Consider the following 8,967-nt stretch of genomic DNA (forward strand, 5'->3'; position numbering starts at 1 on the left):
CCATAGCTCCGGGACAGGTCTCCACCGCAGTGCTGGCTGCTTGGTCAGGAAATCCTGCCAGCAGACTCTTACATTCTTTTAGAGTTCTGCTACCCCTTATCTTGCCAACTAATACTCCCTGAGCAACTCTCAGACGCTCCTTCTATCTCTTCTGGGACTAAGCTCAGAACAGGTCCACCTGTTCGGCCACCATTTTGTCTCCTCTCTCTGCCAAGCCTCTCTTTCTCTCTCCCAGAGGTCAGCAGTTCCGTCTCTGAATGCTTTTTACAATGACAGCAATACACTCTCTGACATGGCTCTGTGGATGTGTCTTCTTGACACAAAGACAACAAAAGCAAAGATAAACCAATGGGAACACATCAAACTGAAAAGCTTCTGCACCTCAGAGTAAAGTATAGTGAAATCAAAACCAAGAAGCAACCTATTGCATAGGAGAAAATATTTGCAAATGACATATTCAACAAGAGGTAATATCCAAAATATATAAGAAGAACACATAAAGCTCAACACCCAAGACCAAACAATCCGACTAAAAAACAGTCAGAGGCCCTGAACAGACATTTCTCCAAAGAGGTCCTACAGGTGGCCCACAGACATAGGAAAAGGTGCTCAGGGCACAATCATCAGAGAGATGAGATTAAAGCCACAGTGAGCTGTCACCTCACACCTGTCAGAACGCTTTCATCAATAAACCCGCAAACAAGTGCAGTGAGGATGCAGAGAATTATAAATTATAAGTTGGTGGATTATAAATTGGTGCAGGCACTATGGCAAGCAGTGTGGAGATTGCTCTAAGAATTAAAAGCAGAACTACTCCATGACCAGATTTCCAACTCCAGGTATTTCTGAGGAAATCCAAAATAGCAGTTTGAGAAGATGAACGCGCCCTGTGCTCACTGAAGCATTCTAAGTGCCCATCAGTAGGTGATTGAATGAAGGGTCCCCAGAGGTCACAATTCATGATAGACACAGTCAGCAGTGCTGACGGCCAGAGGGGACGGCATGGCTGGTGGAAGTGGTGAAGGAGGAAGTGCAGACATCTGTAATTTGTCAACAAGAACAATAGTTTTTTAAAAAGATGTGAGATGACTGCACACACAACCCACAAAGGGGTGCACCAAGAGTGTCCACCTCAGGTAACTGGGGAGGCTGAACTAGGCCCTGCTAGGACAGCTAGCACACAAAGCTACTCCATCAACTAAGGGAAGCAGCTAAAATGAAGAGAGAAAGAGGTAGGCCAAAATTGAAGGAAATGGAGGGATCCAAAAGACTGGATATAAGTTCCAAACCACGGGTATAAGGTTTTTAAAGAATTTCCTAGAAAAGGCCGATAGACAGGGCAGGAGATCTGGTGGTGGTGGAGGCAGTAGTGAGGCTGGCAGTGGCTCTAGCTGTGGGACAGGCAGTGGCTGCAGTGGCTTGATGTACAATATAAGTGGAAGATTGGTGATAAGCCTGTAAAAATTGACAAATGGGATGGATCAGCTGTGAAAAATTCTTTGGATGATTCTGCCAAAAAAGTACTTCTGGAAAAGTACAAATATGTGGAGAATTTTGGTCTAATTGACAGTTGCCTCACCATCTGTACCATCTCCTGTTTCTTTGCCATCATGGCTTTGATTTGGGATTATATACACCCTTTTCCAGAGTCCAAGCCTGTTTTGGTGTTGTGTGTCATATCCTATTTTGTGATGATGGGGATCCTGACCATTTATACCTCATATGAGGAGAAGAGCCCACAGGAAAGATCCTACAGGGATGGATCTTGGTGATAATTTGGCAACTATCCTTTAGTCTCAAAAGGTGTGATGACAAATAAACTCTGAAACTGCCCTTTATCATGGGAGAACAAAGCAGCAATGGGAATCTGAGTTCACCAGGTCCATTGCTAAGTTGTTGTTTTGTGTGTGTTTTTACCACAGAGGGACACTGGTCATGGATGCATATGAGCCTGAAATATCAAGACTTAATAACAGTCTTGCCACAGAAAGAAAAATAAAATAGTCAATTCTAAAAACAGCTATCTTTTTGTAATATCATGCAAAATTATGGGGTGAGAAGGAAAGAAGCAATGTAAAAAAGGTTAAATGTTACTGTTTTGTCCTGAAATTTAGTCCATTCTGGATAAATAGGATTTTCTATCTGAAATATGAGAAATTATAGCTCTGATATCTAGCTGTAGCTTTCTTGGTCTGCTGATTACACTGTTTTCATTTGCTTTTCTGGAGAAGCATTTTTACTAAAAACTGAACAGACTTTCTCCATATCTAGCAGAATAGTATAGCTTTGTGCCATGCAATGTATTAAGAGTCAGTTATTAAAATTGTCAATCTGTTGTTAATTCCTGTTTCAATAGTTGTTTTAATTGTATCCTTAATTCAGGATACAATTACTTCTACACATCTTCACACACCATTTTTTGTGTGCTGTGTATATATCTGACTAGGCAAATTGGGGAGGGAAACAGCTTTTTAATTTGTTTAAAATAGACCCTCTGCCTATTTTCTAAAATTTTTTTCAATAAAGAGAAAGAAGATATGGAAAAAAATAAAAGGCTGATAAATTTAATGAGACCCTTGAAGATATGAAAAAAGGACCAACTAGAAATTAGGCATACACTGAGTGAAATTAAAAATATTATACAAAGACTACAGGATCACAAGAATCAAGTCAAAGATTTGGAATACAAAGAAGCAAAAAACACCCAACCGGATAATCAAAAAGAAAAAAGAATCCAAAAAGTTGAAGATAGCGTAAGAAGACTCTGGGACAACTTCAAGCATACCAACATCAGAATTATGGGGTTGCCAGAAGAAAAGAGAGCAAGACATTGAAAACCTATTTGAAGAAATAGTGACACAAAACTTCCCCCACCTGATGAAAGGAATAGACTTACAAGTCCAGGAAGCACACATAAGGAATTCCAAACAAAAGGAATCCAAAGGCACATCATAATTAAAATGCCAAGAGCAAAAGACAAAGAAAAATATTAAAAGCAGCAAGAGAAAAACAGTTAGTTACCTACAAGGGAGCACCCATACCACTGTCAACTGATTTCTCAACAGAAACTACACAGGCCAGATGGGAGTGGCAAGAAATATTCAAAGTGATGAATAGCAAGAACCTACAACCAAGATTATTCTACCCAGCAAAGCTATCATTCAGAATTGAAGGGCAGATAAAGAGCTTCACAGATAAGAAAAAGCTAAATGAGTTCATCATCATCAAACCAGAATTATATGAAATGCTGAAAGGTATTCTTTAAGAAGAGGAAAAAGAAGAAAAGGGTACAGATAAAAATTATGAACAGCAAACACATATCTACCGTGTCTCCCCGAAAATAAAACATCCTCTGTAAATAAGACCTACTTACAGGTTTCCTTCTGAGTGAAATATAAGGCATTCCCCCGAAAGTAAGGCCCTCCCCTAGGCACTGTCTCAGAATGAAAATTAATTTACCATAAACTGGTCGCTAGGGCCACCCCTACTGACATCTAGCAACCAGTGACGTTACTCTGAGTCCTGACGTCACTGCTGTGTGGAGGAGGAGCGGGAGGTCAGAGTGAGCGGTGAGTGTGGGGTGGGAGAGAGGAGGAGACTTTCGCAGATGCGTGTAGAAGAACAGGAGGATTAGAGAGGACGGGACATGGCGAAGGTGGTGAGTGCTGGTCTGTCTCTGGTGACACTACCTGATGCTCGCGGCTGCCCTCATGATGACTGAAGGTTCTCAGTCAGTGGCAGACCCTGCTCCAGCCCAGATCCAGGCCCCAGCAAGCCCAGTGACAGTCCCCAGGCAGGCCCCAGGGGGTAAATGTCTGATAAAGGGGTAGGGGGGATGTCTGGTAATCCCCCCTCTGATTCTCCTGTGCCATTTTTATTTCCCCCTCTGATCCTCCCTGTGTCATTTTAAGTGATCTCCCTCCCCCACCTTGATACCCCAATTCCTTTTTTTTTTACCCCTAGAAAGGAGAGAAAAAAGAAAAGCCGTGAAGTACAAGAAAGGAATCGTGGAAGACTCTTGGGGCCAAAATCTTACTGCTTTCTGCTAAGAGAAGATGTTGAGTATCCAATTGGTCCGAAAATGGCGAGCAGAGTGTGGTAACCTCATTGAATAAGTAGACAAGGGAAATGCTAAAAAGCGCAAGTGTGGATCAGGTCGGCAACCATTATTTTCCGAGCTGGAAGACCTGATCTGTGAATGGGTTGTTGACAGGAGAGCAGAGACTTTGGTTGTGAATAGGGCTCAGATTCAAGAATTTGCCCTTGCAATGGCACCACAGTTTGACACAGCCCCAAAGACTTCAAAGCATCACAACACTGGCTGAATAATATCCTTCAGCGAAGTGAACTGTCTTTAAAAAGATCTACTGGTACAACATTGTTTAAGTTGGAAGATACACAAGTTATTAAGCAAGCACTTGCATTCAAGTCCTTTATTGATGATGCTGACTTCTCTAAATATAATCTTTCCAACATGATTGCTATGGATGAAACCGCAGTGTTTATGGGCCAATCATCTCAAACAATTGAACAGCAGGGTGCCTCCTTAGTGTACATTCTCTCCACTGCTTACGAAAGTGCATGTGTTTCCTGTATTTTGGCAATTCGTCTGGATGGCACTAAAATCCCACCTTTAATCATTTTTCTAAGGGCAAGAAGGAAAAGACTGAATGTGTTTTGGGCATTTTTATTCTTGAAACTGAAAAAGCCTGGGCCACACAAGCAGTTATAAGGAAGTGGGTTGATTTAATGCTGCCACAAGCAGTTATAAGGAAGTGGGTCGATTTATTAAATTTATTTTAAACAATAAAGATTTATTAAGTTTATAAAAAGCTATGATCCACACGCTTGTTATGCAAGGGAACCAAAGAGATCTGCTAGTCTGGGATGCAGCCAGCACTCACCGCGTTCAAGACATGAAGACATTTCTTCATGAAAGAAAAATAGATCAGATAATGATTCCCACAGGAATGACGGCCTATCCCCAGACTCTTGATATTGCAATAAACAAACCATTCAAAGACAATTTGCGCATAGAAATTAATGACTACATTGAAAATAGAATGGAGAGAAATCAGAGTGGAAACTTTGTGAAACCTAAACTGCAAGAAGTTGTGACTTGGGTGAAGAATTCATGGAAGAAAATCACTGACAGTTGCATTGCAAATGCACTGCGAGCAGGCTACCTTGACAAGAAGTACTCATTTAAAGACAGTGCTATTGCTAAACATGAGAGATTTGGTCCACTGATTCTGAAAGAAATGGAGTCACAAGAAATTCACCAGGAAATTCAGGAATTGGATTGTTATTATGATGTTCCAGAAGATGATGACATGATCATCATTGAATAAATGAGTAAATTCTAGATACTGTAGGATTCACAGTTTGTCTGGTTTGTGTTGACAATTACTGTACTACCGTACCGTATAAAGGTAATAAATTTCCTTTTTTTTTCATTTAACAATAAATGTGTACTGTATTCTTCTTCATGGAAAAATAAGACATCCCCTGAAAATAAGACCTAGCGCATCTTTGGGAGAAAAAAATAATATAAGACACTCTTATTTTCGGGGAAACAGGGTATCAATAAGTGAATCTAAAAACCAAGGGAATAAAAAATCTGATGAACAGCCATGACTGGTTTGACTCAGTGGATAGAGCGTCAGCCTGTGGACTCAAGGGTCCCAGGTTCAATTCCAGTCAAGGGCACATATCTTGGTTGCGGGCACATCCCCAGTAGGAGGTGTGCAGGAGGCAGCTGATTGATGTTTCTCTCTCATCGACGTTTCTAACTCTCTATCCCTCTTCCTTCCTCTTTGTAAAAAATCAATAAAAATACATTTTTAAAAAAATCTGATGAACAGTATTAACTGGTGAATATAATGAAAACAGGGTCATAGAAAGGGAGTAGGCTGACAATTCTCAGGGGACAAGGGGAGTGGGGATGTGGGAAGAGACTGAACAAAAAGCGTACACCTATTGATGAGGAAGTGGAAGGGGTAAGGGCAAAGGAAGGGGTAAGAACCTGGTGAAGGGGAGCTATGGGGGGGGGGGGAAGAGGAACAATTGTAATAATCTGAACAATAAAGATTTATTAAATTTATAAAAAGCTATGATCCACACGCAGGGGTGGGCAAAGTAGATTTATAGTTGTGAATATGCAAAACAGACTTTTTCTTGTATTATTTATTTATTTATTTATTTATTTATTTATCACTGTATTATTATTATTAAACTACGAGGTACTTTTTCCCACTGCTGTCTATGCAGGTTGTTCCCAAAAATGTTCATAGCTCAGCCGGTGTTTCTCAGTGGTTGAGTTGACCCAAGAACCAGAAGGTCATGATTCGATTCCCAATCAGGGCACATGCCCTGGTTTTGGGCTTGATCCCCAGCAAGGACCGTGCAGGAGGCAGCCCATTATCTCCCATCATTGTTGTTTCTCTCTTTCTCTATGAAATCAATTTTAAAAACATTTTAGAAAAAAAAATGTATACATACTTTGCTTTTTGTTTTGTTTTTAATATATTTTATTGATTTTTTACAAAGAGGAAGGGAGAGGGATGGAGAGTTAGAAACATCAATGAGAGAAAAACAGCAATCAGCTGCCTCTTGCACACTCCCTACTGGGGATGTGCCTGCAACCAAGGTACGTGCCCTTGACTGGAATCGAACCTGGGACCCCTCAGTCCACAGGCTGATGCTCTGTCCACTGAGACAAACTGGTTTTGGCCATATACACACTTTGAATAATTCCAATAGGTTAAATATGAAAAGAAAAAAAACATTGGAATTAATAATTACTCAAAGTGTGTATACATTTTGGGGAATGTATATACAATATAATGGAATATTAGCCATAAAAAATAATGAAAACCTGTCCTGGCTGGTGTGCTCAGTGGGTTGGAGCGTTATTTCACACACTGACAGGTGATGGGTTCGATTCCTGGTCAGAGTACATACCTACGTTGCAGGTTTGACCCCCAGTCTGGGTGAGTATGGGAGGCAACTGATCAATGTTTCCCTCTCACATTGATGTTATCTCTCTCTGCTTCTCTTTCCCCCTCTCTCTAAAATCAATAAACATATCCTCGGGTGAAGATCTAAAAATATATATTTTTAAAAATAATGAAGTCTTGCTTCTTGCAACAATATGGATGGACCTAGAGGGCATTATACTGAATGAAATAAGTCATACAGAGAAAGACAGATACCATGTGATTTCCCTTACAAGTAGAATCTAAGAAACAAATGACCAAACAGAACAGGAACAAGCTCATAGATGCAGAGGACCAATTGGTGAGATGGTGAAAAGGGTGAAGGAATTGAGAAATACAAATTGACAATTGTAAAAACAGGCATGGGGATGTAAGGAACCACATAGGGGATCCTCCTACATAATAAAAATGTAATATGCAAATAGGCCAGTCGGCGGGGAGCGGGGCCAGCAGTCAGGTGCATGCCAGTGGGCAGAAAGAGGGGACGGAGATGGGGGAGGGAAGCATCAACAACAAGGGTTGGCAGAAGGGAGATGGGGGGAGAGGTGGGGCCATGCCAACTGGCACCATCATCCCCTGATCAGCAGCCTGGTCACTTCCTGCAGAGGTAGGCCAGACTGTGGCTTAGGCCTGCTTCCACTGGGGAACAAGCTTAAGCCATCAGTAGGACATCCCCTGAGGGCTCCCAAACTGTAAGAGGGTGCAGGACGGGCTGAGGACACCCCCTGCCCCTCCCCTCCCCCCCCCCTGCAAGTGCACAAATTTTCATGCACTGGGCCTCTAGTCTATACTAATAAAAGGGTAATGTGGCCGAAACCGGTTTGGCTCAGTGGATAGAGCATCAGCCTGTGGACTGAAAGGTCCCAGGTTCGATTCTGGTCGAGGGCATGTACCTTGGTTGCGGGCACATCCCCAGTAGGGGGTGTGCAGGAGGCAGCTGATCAATGATTCTCTCTCATCGATGTTTCTAACTCTCTGTCCTCTCTCTTCCTCTATGTAAAAAAATCAATAAAATATATATATATATATTAAAATGGGTAATGTGCTAATTAGGGAGGACGTTTCTGCATGTCCATCCAGACAAAGCCACAGTGGCTGCGAGGCCAGGGGCTCAGGCAGCTGTGGATTCAGGCAGCAGCTATGGGGCCTGGGACTTGGGCAGCCATGGGCTCAGGCAGCAGCAGCAGCAATGGGGTGATGGGGTGGCACCTTCCTTCTCCTGCAGAGGGAGGCCAGTCTGTGGGAGTAGGCCTAAGTTGTCAATAGGACATCCCCTGAGGGTTCCCGGATTGTGAGAGGCAGCAAGCCAGTCTGAGGAACTTTCCCCTCCCCCAACAGTGCACGAATTTTCATGCACCGGGCCTCTAGTCTATACTTATAATAGGGTAATATGCAAATCGGTCATGATGCCATCACATAACTGATTAGCAGGAGGGCAGGGCAGTGAGTTACAAGCAGCGGAGAGCTATAGGAGGATGGTACAGCCAGCTGTGTGTGACAGAGAGCTAGGAGTGGTGGTGGGCGGGGTAGCCAGCTAAGGCAAGCTGCAGCAAGCTACTCCAACCCTAACAACTGCGTAGATTTGTGCGCAGGCCCATTAGTATACATTAAAAGTCTAATATGCTAAGTATCCGGTTGACCAATTAGCCATTCAACCAATCAAAGTGTAATCCTATCTAATAAAAGAGAAACATGCAAATTGACCATACTTCCACTATGCCCACAAGCCATGCCCACCAGCCAATCAGAAGCGAGTATGCAAATTAACCCAAACAAGATGTGGTCAATTTGCATATCCAGGCACAGAGCGAAGACTGAGACAGTATAGAAGGCAGCCAAGTGCTGCAGAAGGGAGCGAAGCTGCAGAGAAGCAAGCGCGGCGGTGGGGAAGCAGGAGGGGCTGTGGAGGAGGGAGGGAAGTTGGCAGGGTGGCGGAGAAGGCCACAGGAAGCCCTATTCCTGCAGGAAT

At 42.7% G+C, this 8,967-nt stretch overlaps 1 pseudogene; it reads left to right on the plus strand.

Moving 5' to 3' along the window:
* Nucleotides 1-1,002: 1,002 nt before the first annotated feature.
* On the plus strand, nucleotides 1,003-2,460 carry LOC118714824 (annotated as a pseudogene).
* Nucleotides 2,461-8,967: the final 6,507 nt, after the last annotated feature.

The sequence above is a fragment of the Pipistrellus kuhlii genome, unplaced genomic scaffold, assembly GCF_014108245.1.
Source record: "Pipistrellus kuhlii isolate mPipKuh1 unplaced genomic scaffold, mPipKuh1.p scaffold_m20_p_104, whole genome shotgun sequence".
NCBI lineage: Eukaryota > Metazoa > Chordata > Mammalia > Chiroptera > Vespertilionidae > Pipistrellus > Pipistrellus kuhlii.